Source organism: Sorghum bicolor, chromosome 10, assembly GCF_000003195.3.
Source record: "Sorghum bicolor cultivar BTx623 chromosome 10, Sorghum_bicolor_NCBIv3, whole genome shotgun sequence".
Classification (NCBI taxonomy): domain Eukaryota; kingdom Viridiplantae; phylum Streptophyta; class Magnoliopsida; order Poales; family Poaceae; genus Sorghum; species Sorghum bicolor.
Window position 1 is genome coordinate 4,145,309 of NC_012879.2, and position 7,703 is coordinate 4,153,011.

Here is a 7,703-nt window from a genome sequence, read left to right on the forward strand (position 1 = left end):
TATTGAAAGCATCATGTGGAAGTTAACGTTAGCTCTACAAGAATAGATGTTGCCGATTTGTCTGTACCTTGCCCATGACACATAAAATAAATCCACCTTTACTGACTTTCCCTTCCAGTTTAGACTGAAAGTCATGGATACGTCAGACTTCAGTTATATGCCGAAGCTAGAAATGGAACTTCCTTATCTTTGTTTCTTGATATTTTCAGCGAATGAATAGACCTTGCAGTCTTGCAGAAAGGTCACTCTCTTTTGGATGGCTAAAAGAATCCTTCCCGCTATGTCCAAACAGTTACAGTCTGTACCTATGCATGAAACCGAAGTGGAGAGTCGCTGGACACGGGGAATGGTGCGAAGAGTTGCGTTGGTAGCAGAGACGACACGGGCGTGGCGTTTATATGCAGCGAGTGGAGTAACAGATCGGACTCGACTCACCGTCCGTTCCACGGTTCTAGTTCAAGTCGAATTTGATCAGCAATCACAAGAGCTTTCCTCATTTGAGCTCAAGCCTTTCACTGATGGAAACAGAAAGTGAGGGCCCAGAAGAGCGCAATCACAAGAGCTTTACCATTTCTGCGTACCAGGCAGAATGATAAGGATTGGCGGGTTTGTTAGGCCCGTTTTTTCCCCTTGCTAAATTTTGGTTAGCTAAATTTCAGTCATTTTAGTAGTTAAGCTTTTTTTAAAAAAACATGCACGAGTGTGCTTATCTTTGTACTAAGAAGGAGAAAAGTTATGTACAAGATAGTGGCATGTGGCCAGGCAAAAAGAAGGATTACATCATGAAAAAATAACAACAAGAAGACCACTGGGCGAGAAGGCTGGGCAAGTACTTGAAGCCCGTTTGCTCCCGCTTCAATCCACCATTTGGCCTCTGCACAAATGACTTGCAGAAGTTTAGAAGTCATTGTCGCAGCCTCTCGGAAACATCGTGCATTGCCGGCAGGCTTGTTGCCGGTGAACAAACCACGAAGTCATCTCCACCAGTGTAGAGTGAATGCTGCTAGCACTGGACAATTGGTTTGAATTGCCGAGAGGACCCAAACACAATGACTAAAAAGGAACTAAAATATTTTAGTCCTATTAGTCATCCAAGAGTAGCTAAAATAGTTTTAGCTGGTTACAATTTAGCAAGGAAAACCAAAGGCCCTTAGATTGGCAACACCGATACCTCTGGATTGGCTCTGGTTTGGGAAGACCATGGAGAGTTCTCTACTTCTCTCTACTGACTGTCTCTGTTCTAGTGTTCTGAACTTCTGATGCAACTCTAGGTTCAGTATCCTCTCAACTCAACAAACGAACGCATACCAACAACGACGAAGTTAAAGGTAGTCTCTTCAGAAATAATATACCTCTTTTTTTTTGACGAATCTGATATACCTCTTCCTAGCGAACAACTTCGATTGGATCAAGTCGATTGTTGGACCTCCTCAGCCCTCGCAATGGATTTGCTGTGTTAATGGAGGCAGGAATCAAGAGACTGAACTCTGCCCGAATTGCAAATGTTATCTCCCCTGCTGGACTCTTTAAAAAACGTCAGTCGCAACTGCACAACAAAAGATATAGCACAAGTGTTACCACCAGTACAAACAATATATTTTCTGTTCCTTTGATCTGCAATCTGTGAAAACTTAAGTTCTTTGAATGGCGAGATAGCTGACTGCGGCGACAGCGTGTCAACTATCTTGAAGCAACCCTGACGTCAATCTGGCACCAGATGCTGTGATCACCAAGTTGGGCAGAGCACAGGGCAGCTTCTTCCTCCGCGCCTTTTGCCTCCTTCCCACCGGTGACATCTGCTGCTGTGCGTCGTGGATTGAGTTTGCAGCAGGAGAGGATGCGAGTGAAGAGACTGGAGACGAGATACAACTAAGGCCTTGTTTGGATGTTGTCGGATTCACCTCGATCCACATGGGTTGAAGTGAATTGAGGTGAAATTTAGTTCAAATTTCACTCCAACCCACGCCAACACACGTGGATTGATATGAAACCGACTACATCCAAACAAGACCTGAGCGTTGTTGGTCTGGAGCGTGGTTGCCACTTGAATTTTGGCTGAAGCGCTGGCTGGCCGACTCGTAGTCGGGTCAAAGAAGACACAACACAAGCGCAGCCGACCTACGGTCCTCCGAACCAGAAGCCACCGCCTTGGCGTGGCGCCTAATGCAGTCGTCGCACGCGCACCACCACCAGCCCTACCTGCAGGCCGCCGCCGCCGCCATGGACCTCTTCCCTGACGAGGCCAACGTGAGGCTGCGGAACCGCGTTCACGCGACGTACCTCCACGCCGACGAGCACGGGGCGGGGTCGCGCTGCGGCTGCACGGCCGCGTCCCTTCCCGCAATGCGGTGTGGCGTGTGCTTTACGTGGTCTCTTTCCCCTTTTTCTTCTCAATATAGTGAAGCATATTGATGATGGTAAGCCAAATGCACGTGTGTCCAAATACACCTCTTGGAAAGAGAAAATTGTAATTATAGAACACCAAACAACGTGATTCGTAATTATAGGACTTCAAACATTAACTTTGTTGTTAAAATGACCCTTGAAACATTGACTTCTTGTTTTTTCATAACATTTAGTGTATTTTAATTTTTTTAATCTAAATACATCTATTTCTCATCTCTTGTGACTCTTTTGCCCTTCTGCCTTTTGCATGAGATCGGTCGTTTTATTATCTTCTAATAATTTCTTCTTCCCTTCTGGTACGCTCTAAACCCGACCCGACGCCACCGCCGTTCCTCAACACGCCGCCATGGATGGCAAGAGGGCGACGACCTGGACCTCCCGACGCCCATCGGCGCCCTTGCAGCCCCAGGCGCAAACCATGCTTGACCCCAGCCCCAGCCGCTCGACGGCTCTGGCCTACCCGCGGTGGCCTGTGGCTTGGCTTTGCGTGGAGTGCGCGCGACGATGAGGCAGCGTGCGTGCGTGCCAGAACTGTCCGTGTACCGCGTACTACGTGCACATGCATGGCTCACACTGTTGTTGTTGGACCGGACCCTGCATCTGTCTCAGGCAAGCAGTACATGTCATATTGTTGGAATGGCCCTTTGTGCACCATAGGAGGCTGCTTTAATTCCCCTTTGATTATGCCCCAGCCTAATTCATACTACCAGCCAACCAACGTGAATGAAACCTTCTAATAACATAAGGGCAAAAGGGACATCTTAGGGACAAAATACATGTGTTAAGATTCAAAAAGAGGTGAAATACACTTAATGTCATGGAAAACAAGAAGTCAACGTTTAAGAGTCATTTTAACAAAATCGACAATTGAAGTCCTGTAATTGCGAAGCGCGTTGTTTGAGTCCTATAATTGCAATTTTCTCCCTCTTGGGTATTCTGTTGTTTTCAGTGAGCAGCCAACAGTGTTGATCTTGCTACTGATTTTTTCTTTTTTTGCTATTCACAAAAAGTGTGTAAGATTACTGTACTGCTGCAATAGTTTTGCATCACCCATGCCTAACACATTCATTGTTGCCGGTTGCAAATTCAGCCGCTGCAAGGTTGCAGCCACCCATAAGTGGATCCACCCGAAACCGCACCCGCACCCACACCGTAGAAGCAAACTGGGTGGACTGCTGACGTCTTCTAGTTTCTAGGAGTTTTGTTCGGGGCATTCTCCTGACAGCATACGGTTTCTTTTTTGGCCATGCTGTTTCAGTACTTTCAAACGGATGATCTAGTTACCGTCTTAATCTCTGTTTTTGTTTTGATGGAGTACTGTGGTGGTTTAATCTATATTTTCTCCTGAATCCTGATACTCCAGTATTTTTTTGAGCATACTGATAAACCAGTATTAACCTGCACGGTTTGCAACATAGTCGTAGCTTTCTACTTCTGAATTTGTTATGCAAAGGGATGAGCAAAGTATCTGCAGACATGCTGAATGGACATAGTCTTCTGCGTATGGTGGTTAGATTTGCTGCATTGTTCTGGCCTGAAGTGTTTTGAATTGATCATTCAGTTCTAGAACTTAAAAACTGGTGAAAGCAACATTATGTGGAAATTATTAACATTAGTTGTACTTGTCATCTTCATGTCTGTTGCGTGATGACAAGAATAGATGTTGTTGATTCGTCTGTACCTTGCCCATGAGTCCATGACACATAAAAATAAATCATCTTTATTGAATTTACCTACCAATTTAGACTGAAAGTCATGGATACTTTTTTTTTGAAAGATCCGGTTAACCGGTATATCATTAAAATAAGCGGAGAGAAGTAAACAAAGCTTCTGACTAACAGATTGCAGTCCAGAATTAAAGGTTTGATTCATCAGAATCAGTATGGCTTTATCAAATCCAGAACAATAAAAGATTGCCTAGCCTGGGCTCTTGAATATCTCCACATTTGCCACAAGTCAAAGAAAGAGCTTGTCATCCTAAAACTAGATTTTGAGAAAGCCTTTGACAAGATTGAACATGAAGCAATCCTCAGGATCATGGAAGCCAAAGGTTTTGGAAGTAGATGGATCTCTTGGATCAAGGCCATCCTCAGCTCTGGATCCTCATCGGTGATCTTGAACGGTGTGTGTGGAGAGGTCTTCCGTTGCAAAAGGGGGGTAAGGCAGGGTGATCCCCTATCCCCACTTTTGTTTGTACTGGCAGCAGACCTTTTGCAGTCAATCATTAATAAGGCTACAAGCAGAAATGTCATCAAAACCCCAATACCATTATGTTACACACAAGACTTCCCAATAATACAATATGCAGATGATACTTTACTTGTACTGGAAGCCTTCAGTCACCAGCTTTTAGCTCTCAAAACTTTACTCCAATCTTTTGGTGAATCCACAGGTCTGAAGGTGAACTACTCCAAATCCATAATGGTACCAATTAACATCTCACAGGAAAGAGTTCAACACTTGGCAAGGACTTTCAATTGTACTGTCGGGAGTCTCCCTTTCACTTACCTGGGCTTACCTCTTAGCCTACATAAACCTAGAGCCATTGACTTCTCCCCTCTAGTTACCAAGTGTGAAAGGAGACTAGCTGCAACCTCCGTGTATCTAAATCAGGCTGGCAGGCTAGAAATAACGAATTCTGTCCTCACTGCAATGCCACAATTCTGCATGAGCACGTTCCTTCTGCAACAAAAGGTGATTGACCAAATTGATAAGTTCAGGAAGTTATGCTTGTGGAGGGGAGCAGACATTAATGCAAAACAGAGACCCAAAGCAGCCTGGAAGATAGTTTGCAAGGAGAAAAAAGAAGGGGGTTTAGGGGTCATTGATCTCAAAACGCAAAATGAAGCACAGTTAATTAAACATTTTTAGAAGTTCTTCAATAAGGAGGACATTCCATGGGTTGATCTGGTCTGGGAAAAACATTATGGCAATGGTAAACTCCCTGGAAATTCAAAAAAGGGCTCTTTCTGGTGGAGAGACATTATAAAGCTCCTAAACAAATACAAAGGTATGGCCCAAGTCAGCATTAATAATGGTACCACTTGCATGCTTTGGGATGACCTGTGGGAAGGGGAAGTGCCTAGTCAAATGTTCCCTGAATTGTTTTCATTTGCAAAAGATAAGCACTTGACTTTTGCACAAGCGACCAATCAGAGCCCTCTGCACTCCCTGTTCAACCTTCCTCTCTCACTGTAAGCACACTCCCAATTGCTGATTTTCTAGCAGAAAGTGCAATCAGTAACTATCTCTGATCAAAAGGACAAATGGACCTACATCTGGAACAGCACGAAATTCACAGTCAAAAAAGCATACAGACATCTGAGTGGGCAAAATGTTGTCCATCAAGCATACAATTGGCTTTGGGAATCCTCTTGCCAACCTAAACATAAGGTCTTCTTATGGCTGGTGTTAAAGGGCAGAATCAGCACCAGAGAGCTCCTGAGGAGGAAAAACATGCAACTACAAGAATATAATTGTGTCTTGTGTAATAGCGCAATAGAAGAGTCCCTCAAACATCTTTTCATAGAATGTCCTTTTGCTGTTCACTGTTGGGGATTGGTTAATATTCAGATTGATCATAGTTTGAACCCATTCCAGCTCCTACATAGCATCAGAGAACTGCTGGCAGTGCCTTTCTTCATGGAAATCATCATCATCTTGACATGGACTATTTGGAAATCGAGAAATGACCTAATCTTCAGGGGAATCAATCCAACACTACAGTCTGCTTATAGCAACTTTAAGGAGGAATGGAAGCTGCTCCTTTTACGGGCCAAGAGAAGCTACTACCCCTGCATTGATCAATGGACGAACAACCTCACCTAGCTGAACTCTGGGCTACGACCATTCTTCTTTTCTTTGTGTCTTTTCATGTTTCCTAATCCTTTCCCTTCCCTTTCCCTTTCCCTTTCTCTAGAAGGAAGTTTGTACTTAGTCTTGTTTCTCTTTATTTGAATAAATGTTGTAGGGGTGTAAACGCCTCCAGTTTCCATAAAAAAACAGTTTTACATGCGCGAGTGGCGCAACCCCCCGACAACCTAGGCTGCAGGGGGGTTAGAAAATGAAAGGGTCTATTACACACTAGGGTTCCTAGCAACAGTTAGCGGTTTAAGACACTTTCCTCCAGCATTGGACCACGTAAAGCAAGTGTTCCTGATTTCTTCAAACAGCTCATGTGCTGTCTTCCTAACCTCCCTGAACACGATGTCATTTCACTGCTTCCAAATACTCTAGGCGGTTAAAATTGCAAGTGTATGGGCCATCCTGCTCTTTCTCTACCACAGCAAGTGGGAGAACCAGTCTTCGATGTCAAGCTCCTTCCTCCACTGTGATGGATGTAGGGAATAACACTGACTCCATTCTGCTACAAGGGTCCAGACTGTAATTGAGTAAGGGCATTCCGAGAACAAATGCATCGCAGTTTTCAGATTCCTTTCACATAGGGCGCAAAAGTAATTATTTGTCCAACCATAGAGTTGTAGGCGAGCAGCAGTCCAGAGTTTATCCTGGATTAGAAGCCAAAGGAAAAACTACACTTTGGCGGCGCCCACGCACTCCAGATGAGGTTCCCAAAATCTGTGATGATCTACCCAGCAAACTGGATATTGTAGGCTGATTTAGCTGAATATTCTCCTGAGCTCTCAAGCGTCCATATTATTTGGTCCTCCCGGTTATCATCCAAGTTGAGTTGGGCAGATTCTATCGCATTCCATAACTGAAAGTACTCTCTTAGGATGTCATCATTCAGTTCATGCGCAATGTGACCTATCCAGTTCCCCCCTTGCACTGCCTCCCGTACAGTTTGGTGCTTCTTCCTGCTGTGACCGTATAGAGTTGGGAATAGTTTTGTAGGTGCCTGGCCATCAATCCAGCAGGAGTGCCAGAAGGAGGCTCTGTTCCCACTGTAGACAGTAATGCATATGGCTGCATTGAAGAGCGCCAAGTCCCCTGAATCCATCGGTAATGCCATCCCGTTCCTTGGTCTTTCTGGGTTGGTCCATTCGAACCATAGCCATCTTACCTCAAAGCCCTGCTGAAATTTTCCAGGTCTATGATTCCTAAACCACCAAATAGGATTGGTTTTGCCACCGTGACCTAGGCCACCTTACATTTGCCGCCATGAAACTCATTGTCTCCCGCCCAAAGAAAACACCATCGGGCCTTGTCAATATCCTTGAAAAGTTGTTTAGGTGGTTTGAGTGAGGTCAGTAAATAGATAGGTACTGCACTAAGGACTGAACGCACTAGTTCGCGGCGCCCAGCCGGGTTTAAAAGTTTCCCTTGCCATCCGGCCA